The sequence below is a fragment of the Anomalospiza imberbis genome, chromosome 1 (assembly GCF_031753505.1).
Source record: "Anomalospiza imberbis isolate Cuckoo-Finch-1a 21T00152 chromosome 1, ASM3175350v1, whole genome shotgun sequence".
In the NCBI taxonomy this organism is placed as follows: domain Eukaryota; kingdom Metazoa; phylum Chordata; class Aves; order Passeriformes; family Viduidae; genus Anomalospiza; species Anomalospiza imberbis.
The window spans coordinates 17,646,541-17,652,871 of record NC_089681.1 but is presented as its reverse complement, the minus strand read 5'-3'; the positions used below and the strand labels follow the sequence as shown (position 1 = coordinate 17,652,871).

Sequence of the window (6,331 nt, the reverse complement as noted above, 5' to 3'; positions counted from 1 at the left end):
CACAAATTCTGTTTTCATTTATGCTCAAGTTTCTTTATTTTTTTTTAACTGGGGCTTCATGTAAGCCTAGTAGAAGTAAATGGCTAATAAGATATTACTAAATGCCTCTATCAATAACTGAAATAAATTGATTCCATGTTCAGCATATGGTATAATTGAAAAAACATGTGATTTTTTTAAAAATTTTGTTTAAATTTCCTGCCTACTGAAATTATAAAATTTGGGTAAGATTAGAACAGGAAAACCAATACCTACTTCACAGATATCTAGGGAATTCTTTCCTACATTAACTGTTAATAAAACTGATGAGAAGTAATATTTGTAGAAAAGCACATTTAAATGATACTACAGTACCAAAATTCTCAATCTTTATAGGAATTTGAATTTACAATTTTAGATTGAGACAATATCCAGTTTGGGGACATTATAAAATGTATCTTTGTGGGCTATTAAACAGTTTTGGTGTTTTTGGGATAGAGAGAGCAACAGATAGAAGATACTGATTACTTCTTCAGTAGCTCTATGTTTTGTGGCACAGCAGAAGCCAATATAGGAGCTGTATTTTAATGATGAGTTCAAAACTTATGCAGTAACATGAAAAATAGCTTTCAGAAATAGGCTTAGGTAACTTAAATAGAAGCACTGGGAAAGGTATATTTTGACAAGGTATGTGATAGTGGTGAAATTAAAATGAGAGACAAGTTTCAGTAGTTATTGAATATGTAATCATTGGTCTTCAATTAATTTTAGAAAGCTCAGCTACAACAAAGGAATAAAAATCTAGGCAAAAACCTGTATTAACCCTAAAAGTAATATATTTTTTATGTACCATAAATTTAAAATAATAAAATTGGAATTTAATTTTTACCCCACAGCATAATGCAAGACCAGACAATCTATGTACAGCATTATTACAAAGGTAATTTTGAAGCAACTACATGTTTAATAACTATTGTATCTAGCTGAAAAATCAAATTCATTACATATGTGATTTTTTTCCTGAAGAGGTAAAAATTCACTTATGATATAGTGATATTGCCCTGAAGTAACATATTTCAAGTGTCTCTTGGCAGAGAATCACATGACATAGTTGTGAACTGTAAGTTGTGTAGAAAACATTAAAATGTTACCCCACACTAAGCAGCTCTCTTAAGATAAGGCTTCTGTTTTAATATGTCATGATTGCTGAAAACAAACACTTATCTCCTCTGTCCCTCTGAAGAGGAGATTGACCAAAAGAGCCCAATATTATTATTTGTAAACTGTCTTTTAATTTTTTTTTCCAGCCCCCAGAGGAAGAGCTTTTCTGTGACCTGATAAATAACATTATTGTTATTTATGTTTGTAAATAATATTATTGTCTTTTGCTTTGAAGTCACTCTAAATATACAGTAAAGAGTTATAAAATGTTTCAGTTTGGTAAATTTGTATCTGATACTTATCTCTTACTGTAGAGATTAATGGGTGGGTAATGTGTCTACTCTGACTACTCATGCATGACTTAATTCAATGATCAAAAGCAGACTACATAAAGCAAAATTTTGGGTAAGTTGTCTTGGCAAAACACCTTTTTTCTTACCTTGATTTTTCATTTCTTGATGTGGCTGCAATATGTTTGGAGACCATGCATCTCTACTGCATTGCTGTACAACAAAAAAGGTCTTGTTACAGGATGCAAGTTATTCATCTGAACGTCTCTCATTTTCAGGGTTTCAGAAGGTTTACTAGGACAGCAGATTCTTGATTCAATGTATGGCAATGTCAGCTAAAAGGAACTCTTGCTTTTTTACATGATCACACTTGAGACTGCATCACTCATGGATATAAGCTTCCTTTCTTACTTTGAAATATGGTCCTTGGTGATGATGAGGCAGTATTTTGGTGGGACAACAAAAATAACTTTTACTGATGATGCCTAACTTGTATATTCTGTAGGGAATTACACTCCTTTGATTTCCATGTTAAATATTATCTATATGTCACCTTCATTTTCAAAGGAGGGAGGAGTTTTAAAAACAGTACGGTTCATGACCTTTAAATGTTTCAGCTAAATGCTGTACAAGTACTAGAAAACTTTATTTCTATTATTTCCCAAGAAAGATATTTAAATACAATTAGATGTAACAAGGCATTTACTAATGCAAAACCCAATGTTCTAAACCATGATGAGCTCTATTTGCATATATTAGAAATATTTCTATTTAGAACCACAGGCTAATAAAGAGAGGAAGAAAAAAATTTCATTATATGAAGGTCATTGGAAGTAGTTTTACATATTCTTGGAGCTGAATGGAGTATGAAATCTAAATGTAGTTGTCAAAAATATATAATATTTTTCTATTATCTATAACTGTGTTTATTTTCGGTTTACATAAACAGGCTGAAGATAACTTGATAGAATGCTTATAATACTACAGTAGTTTAATTGGTGCCATATTTAATAAACATAGTTTAGCAATTTGTATCATGTGAATTTATAAGGACTTTTGCTTTGTAGAAGAACACATGGACTTAGCCTTCTTAGTCATTAATATATCTGGAACATTCATCTTCTGAAGATAGTCTATAAAAGAAAAATGAAAAATAGTTTTTAATTTTATTACCATCTGTCAATCTTCCCTCTTTAAGTTAATAGCCTTTTTGCCAGCTTTGAAGATGAAGTGGTTTATTTCTGATTTTCTTCTTGATATGCTTTTATTAAAATTCTATTATAATTGTTCTCTTTTCAAAGGTACCAAGTCTTCTTTTCTAAAAAAGTAGAACTTAGATCTGAGCTGTTTTGTATCTATCTGACTTAGTTTCTGACCTTAAACAAATATTGTATATAGAGAGACCTCTTTTCTTCTCAGATGTATCCTTTCTATAGCTGCCTGCAGATCTGTTGTACTGTGGGTAGTATTTTGAAGAGTTGCCTGAATGAAAGGACCTTCACTGTTTTGGCCCTGTAAATATTTTAACCAACTGATGTGATTTCCTTGGGATATTTTTAAGGACAGTATTGACACCAATATGTGGGATATATGCTATCCATATGTTCACATATGGTTACCAGACCTGCAGTAAGGCTCCAAAGAATGCTAGCCTAGGGGTTCATTAATTAATGAAATAAGGGCCCCTCACACTGCTCTTTGATAGCCTTCCAATGTATTTGGTAAAGATATTATGTAAATGCTAAAATATTAAACTTTGTGATCCAACAAGATACAATATCCTTGAGCAGTCCACATCTCGGCTGTCTGTGCTCCTCTATCTCCTGCAGATTGTATTTTATCACAGGTCTTAGGGCATGTAGAGGATCTTCCTATATGGCTTCTTGCCAGACCCATCTTTGATACCGTCAATTCAGATTTTTTTCCAGCCAGTATTCTAGTTTTGATTTTGCTATTTTGTCAAGTAGCATTGTTTATATTAATACTGCCCACACTAGAAAATTATTTTTTTCTGTTTTAAATTACAGCAGACCCCCATAATGACATCTGCATTGTCTGTCCCTTGATTCTTACACAGAGGTTTTCAACTGTGCCACTGCCAATTATAAACCCCATACATTTGAACCCTTCTATTACATGCAATGACAACCCCCAGACTCTTCTGCCCTGCCTGTCCCTTCCGAAGAGCATGTGAACGTCCAACAGGACACTCCAGGATTCGTCCTGCCAGTTTTTACTGTTGTCAATGATCTTGAATCTCTGAGATTTGGCCAAAGCTTTGGGCTGCTCTTTGTTCTTCATGTGCCCTGGTATAGAAAGACTTTGGGTGGAGTACATGGTAGCCAACACTTCCTGAAGCATATTGAGGTATCCCATTAATGTGTGTTTTTGGCACACAGTTCCATCCCTCATCACTGGCCAGGCTGGATTTGTCCCTTTCTCCTTTCCAAGCTAGTTTAAAGCTCTATCAATGAGCCCCCTTTTCCTCTCTGAGATAGGTGCACCCTGCCAGGTGTCAGTAGAGCAGGTGTTTGAGTAGATCATCCCATAGTCAACAACCCCCAGATCTTTCCACTATAGTAACCTCAGAGCCATGGGTTGACCTGATGGATCTCGCTATTCCTATCAGCATTATTCCTTGTTACCGGAAGAATCAAGGAAATCACCTGTGTTCCTGATCCCTGTACCAATTGTCCCAAGGCCCTGAAGTCTCTTTTGTTTGCCCTCAGACTTTGTTTTTTCATCAATGCCGGTTTGAACAACCAATAATGTCTAGTAATCAGAGGGCCTCACTAGACTGGGGAGTTTTAAAATAAAGTCCCTTATCTGAGCCCTTGGGAGACAGCAGACTTCCCTGAGTTGGGTCCGGTCTGCATATGGGGGCTCTGCTCCCCTCAGGAGGCAGTCTCCTATTACAGTTACTCATCTTTTCCTCTGCATTCACTAAATGCTGATGTCTGTATGAATTTGAACTAATGCTGTGCATATCTGTGAGTGCCAAAACAGATATTATTACAGACATAGATAAGCAAATTTCAGTTCTTTATTCCTTTCATCCTTCTCTTTCTGCCCCCCCCCCAAATTATTCTTATAAATTATGTGCTTTAAGACTGCCAATTGCTCAAATGAAGGAAATCTGCTAAACTATCTTCATGCTTTAGAATAGATTTAATGGACATGTGAAAAATCCTTCTTAATTTTCAGTACAGAATTTACAGCTGTCTTGGGGTACTAGTAACTTTTGTAAGTTTCACAATCTGCATGAACCTTTTGTAACAAATATATGTATGTGTCCTGTAAATCCTCTGCCCATATCATGCTCAATTTGTTGGTCTCCTTTTCTGTTAGGTTTTGTTCTCCCACCCTTTCAAGGGAGAAAAATATTTGTGAAGTACTCTGGAAATAACATAAGTAGTCTGAAGAAAATACATTATGCCTATTTTGTTTTTTATTTATCCTGATTATTCTCAATATAAATTTATATATAGAGTTTATTAGGTTCTTTTATCTCTGTAACTGCATTCATTAGAACTAGGCTATTGAAAAATATTAAAGTCAGCAATGAAAATAAGTTCCTAAATGAGCATAAACCCAAGACATAATCAATGCCTTCTTTAATATTTCAGGCTATATTTTTAACTCTTCTCTTTAAAAAGAAATGTGAATTATTTTAAGCTGTTGCAAAGAAATATGTAACAGGTAATGTTATTAACTTGATTTATTTCCAATGCTTCTTGAGCACCATTGATCTTCATAATGAAACTTCCTACAACATCTTAGAGGTTCCATTGATAAGTAGCCAGACCATTTTGACCCTTTTTTTAAAAAATTGTAAAACATGTTCAAAGTGTATTTTATTAAATTGAAAATGTCTTAGACATATATATTCTAGATTTAATTAGTACATTGAAGAATGAGTTTTAAAAAATCTTATATGCTTTATAAAGTGGGGGGTGGTAAAATAAGTCTGAAAGTGCTTAAGGTGTTGGGAAGCTGGAAATCATTGGAAAGCAGGTTCTGTCATTAAACTCATGGATAAATCCACTGTTATTTGTACGTTTTTCTCTGATAAACAATGTGAGTTCCAGGACCTTCAGGTTAAATTGGTTTTACAGAGATTTAACTCCTTTGAATGATCAGTTGCCTACCTTCAATTACAATGTCAAGTTTTCTCTTACCTTGAACACTAATAATCTGATGTAAGAAACTATAAAACAATAGACAGGAGTAGGAGTAAGTAAAACAGCACTGTATATTTCCTGCTTCATTTATTTCTTCCCTTTTCCTGCAAGTCTTCTACCTCATCTGTGTTGAAATAACTGTTAATTTATTTCTCTGGCTCTTTTCCTGATACCAAACACTGAATTTGGGCTTGTTCTGTATGGTCACTGGCAACAACCCAGAGTATGTGAAAACCTGTAATGGTTTAGAAGGGAAGCAATTTTGTAAAGAGCCTAATGCTATTCAGAGCATCATTTCATTCCTGATTAGTACCAAGAAAATTTATTTCTTTATTTCAAATATACTGAGATTTAAATAAAATTTAATGTCATATATTTGCAATGCAACAGCAGGTTGGAGCTCCACTCATGGTTAAATACTTTTTCTATAAGCTCAGGACAACTGTGTTACAGATGAATGACTGTGTTACAGATGTGGAATTCTGCAGAAATAATTTTGGACTTCTGGAGCATACGCACGTGAGGTCTGTGTTTCAGTTTTCAAGTATAAGTGTACTGTGTCTGGCTGGGATGGATTTAATTTTCTTCATAGCGGCCTGTATGGTGTTGTGACAGGTATACTTGTGAGAAAAATAGCTTTAATAGCACATGATTGTTATGTCTGTTGTACTGCTTGCAGAGTGTCAAGGCTTCCTCTCTTTCCTCCCTGTGCCAGTGAGT

The 6,331-nt window shown here is 34.4% G+C and overlaps 1 long non-coding RNA gene across 1 annotated transcript; it reads left to right on the top strand.

Annotated features, from left to right (window-relative positions):
• Positions 1 to 1,513: 1,513 nt before the first annotated feature.
• Positions 1,514 to 3,097, top strand: LOC137475857 (uncharacterized). The gene is made up of 2 exons (XR_011000105.1): positions 1,514 to 1,922; positions 2,877 to 3,097. It is a non-coding gene; the product is annotated as an uncharacterized lncRNA (long non-coding RNA).
• The last annotated feature ends 3,234 nt before the right edge of the window (positions 3,098 to 6,331 follow it).